This window comes from Xyrauchen texanus, chromosome 15 (genome assembly GCF_025860055.1).
Source record: "Xyrauchen texanus isolate HMW12.3.18 chromosome 15, RBS_HiC_50CHRs, whole genome shotgun sequence".
Taxonomy (NCBI): Eukaryota; Metazoa; Chordata; class Actinopteri; order Cypriniformes; family Catostomidae; genus Xyrauchen; species Xyrauchen texanus.
In genome coordinates this window covers 10,192,449-10,196,036 of record NC_068290.1, presented here as the reverse complement: position 1 = coordinate 10,196,036, position 3,588 = coordinate 10,192,449, and positions in this window count along the sequence as shown.

Here is a 3,588-nt window from a genome sequence, read left to right as displayed (position 1 = left end):
CTGCCAGGGACTGATCAGCATAGTGTTAGACAGCTGATCTTGAACCAGGAACCACTATTGTCAGTGATCCGGGCATGGGATAAAGTCCTCACCACATACAGTATTCAAAACAACTCTGTTTAGACTGCTGCAGGACAAAACTAGATCACTCTCATATAATTATAAAAACCATTTGGGTGGAAAAGAGGGATCATCCAGTTCTTATGATATTTACATTTATTCATTTGGAAGATGCTTTTATCCAAAGTAACTTCAGCAAATCTTCTGAAGGAGACAGTGGTATGAAAAGTGCTGCAATTACAAAGTTTGACCAGATTAAAGTGCAAGAAGAATACAGTATATACTGTTTTATTTATATACATTTTATGATATGCAGTTCAAAGCATCCCATCTATCAAAGAGTAATTTGTTACTTGACTAAATAAAATCTCTTGAGGAGGTACGAGTGATTCCTGCTGCAATGTCAGTTAATTGAAGATGACAAAATATCTTCGTGACTAGCTGCCTGGGACAGTCAAGCATCCGAGATGACCTCATATTAACCTTTTTCTCAGAATTTCCTTTCACTCTGTGAAAAGTAACTTCCCAATATTGACGTGTCTGTGCAAACACCTCTGTGACTCATGCAGGACTGAGCTAATGGAACCATTTCTGCAGAGTCTGGTCCTCTTGGGGAGAGGGGTCTTCGGTTTGCCCAGCCCAAACCCAGCTTTATGAGCCAATGGCAGCCTTCTGCCAATGCCTACACTGAAAGAGCTGATAACGGTAATGGCGTTACTATAGAAGCTTACCCTATTGCGGTTTGTGGTGAGGGATCCAAATCCCCACCTGCTTATGTTATCCAGAGGACTGCACTGACCCTTGCTATTATTGAGTCCCTCTGGGACATGATTTAACAAGGCTCCAGACCCTCTGATGTCATGCAGGGTGTTTGTGTGCCAGGTGGGTGCCAAACATAGTATAGTCTTTTTTACTTTACCATGACTTACAACGCACTTAGTTTTTACTATTGAGCTGGAAACACATCTTCGCTCGCTAAAACATTTGCCATGATGCATTCGAAAGACAATCACAATGGTAAAATACATGCAGTATTTCTCCAACATGGAACAGTGATCATTTGGGGTCCTTGTTGCTCAAATACTCTAAAAGCACTGTATTTACAATTCCCTGTAGGGGTGGGATTAGAAAGGAATTTAAGGATTCCATTTCCTCTTAATGATGTTGAATTAGCCACGCCCCCTTATTCCAAAACTCCATCCTCCAAATATAAATTTGAAACAAAACCAAGCAAAACAGAGGCATTGTTTGTTTCTGTGTCGTTCAAATTCAACAGGGTACAAAATAGCACCCTCAAATGGCGAGCAAATGATTGACAGGTGAAAAGTGTCAATGTCGGTGGTCAGTGGACACATTTTTCTACAGCTGTCACAGAGACCGGTGAGATATCTCATGGCACTTTTTTCATTAATATCTTTAAGGGAGTAGGACAATTTTCACTGTTCTATTCAACAAGATCACATGAAAATTCATACATAATTTATGAGTTCGCTATTTCATATGGTCTCGGACTATGCTGATCGCATAAAGTCATATAACTTCATGTGCAAATTACCAGATGTCTAATACGGAAATAAGCACGAGTTCAGCGCATGAGGCATTAAGGACATGCTTATTAATATTATGCCCTTACCCAAACCCCTTATCTAAAATTAACCAATTAGTAAAGTGTGTAAGAATGATAGCAAGCTGTTGTGTGTGACAGAAGCAAGTTATTGTTTCAAATTAGATGGAAACGATGTCCAGCGATGTCATTGGCTTTAGTGAAAGTCGTAGGATTTCAAACGAGTGCAGTCGCACAATATCATATGAATTAGCCAAATTTTACAAAATCGAACCAATCCTGCCGATTTCTCCATGACAGTGTGTTTGTTCTATTAACGATTTAGTTTAGTACTTTTGAGGAAGAAATATTTTGAAATAAGAAATGTAATTCTCATTGGATTTACTGCCCTTAACAGCCCTTCACAGCCAAGTGATTTGAGATTTTAACTGAACAGTTTCTTGTAATAGGTGTTCAAACAGACCTTTTAATAAACTCATTAATTGTTGTAAAATACCACCGATTACTAGAAAAAAGCCTTAAGTACCAAAAACATTAACAGTTCTTGGTTCATTTTATGTTGGACATGATGAAATTAATGACTTGCATTTCAGTAACTTTTTAATTCTCTAAAAAGAATGGGCAGATAAAAGTAATTCATTTTGTATGTAGTGCTGTATGTTTTGCTGTGTATATTCAAAAGAATGACACACAATAGTAATTTCTTCAGGAACTGGGCTACACCAGTTGCACTGTATAGTATGTTTCACACTGTAGATTAAAAGAACCAGCTCATGAGAATCATTCATTCAGGAATCTGACCGGGCTTGTCACGCTATATGTATCACACTGTAGATGCAAAACATCCAGATCATAAGAGTAATTCGTTCAGGAATTGGACTACATTGGTCGCACTGTATTGTTTTGTGCTGCTGATTCAATAGCATTGTTGCAGTGCTGCTAAATGGTAGTTATGAGTATTTTAGCATTTTGTCCCATCAACAGTGGTGAAAGAATGCACGTTGGAAAACAGTTAATGGTATTGAAAGTCATGAAAATCAAAAGAGGCCAGATCTCTGTCCTCATCCTGACTTCTCATTTACTTTCTCTGAAGGCTTTGTGTGGTTTTCCATGTTTATCACAGCCTTTCTATCATTGTTTTGGTTTTGCATAATCTCAAGCAACTCTTCTCCATCCCTGAGTCCTGAGTAAGGACTTCTCAAATAACCTGTAGAAACCAACAGATTTTGCTTAGCACTCAAGATAGGATAAATATACCACAAGAAAAGGACTATGGTGTGTTTGTTTATGTGAATGCATTTAAATGGCTTACACTCACCACATTCTGCAGGACCCACAGCAAACAGTAAAGTTTAATTCAAGTTACTTTAGATAAGCCTTTTGTAATCCCACAGTATACAAACTAAAAGATGAACCTTTAAAGAATAAAAGCAAGCAGATTAGACCCTTTCCGACTTTAAAAAGATGTTTCTGCAGGTAATGGGCGGAAGAGTTTTCCAACATATCTGCCATGCTTGATTTCATTACACCAGAGAAGTCATTACTTTTAAATGGTTTTGCATTTGTTTGTTTGTGTAGGAGATACCCTCATGCAGGGCACCTGGCCTGGGGCACTCTCGACACATACGTATTATTTGCACAGCTGGATATTTACAGATGCTGTTCTAGGTGAAATAGTTTAACACAGTTCCTCACCTCACCAGTTAACCATCAGTACTGGCTGGCTCATGGCCCACATGTCCACCTCCCTGCCTCCATGCACTTTTCAGTCGGTGTGCTTGGTCTCTGGGGCTCTGGTATAGCTTTTTCACTCTTTCATACCTCTAGGCCCCCTCAAATCTCTGCCTTCTCCAAACGCATATGTATGGACTGCCTCTAAACTCCCTTTTCTGGGGTCGTGATTTGTTTTACTTGTCCAGAAACCCGCATAGCTCTTATGCCCAGGACCAACTCTGAGCAGATTT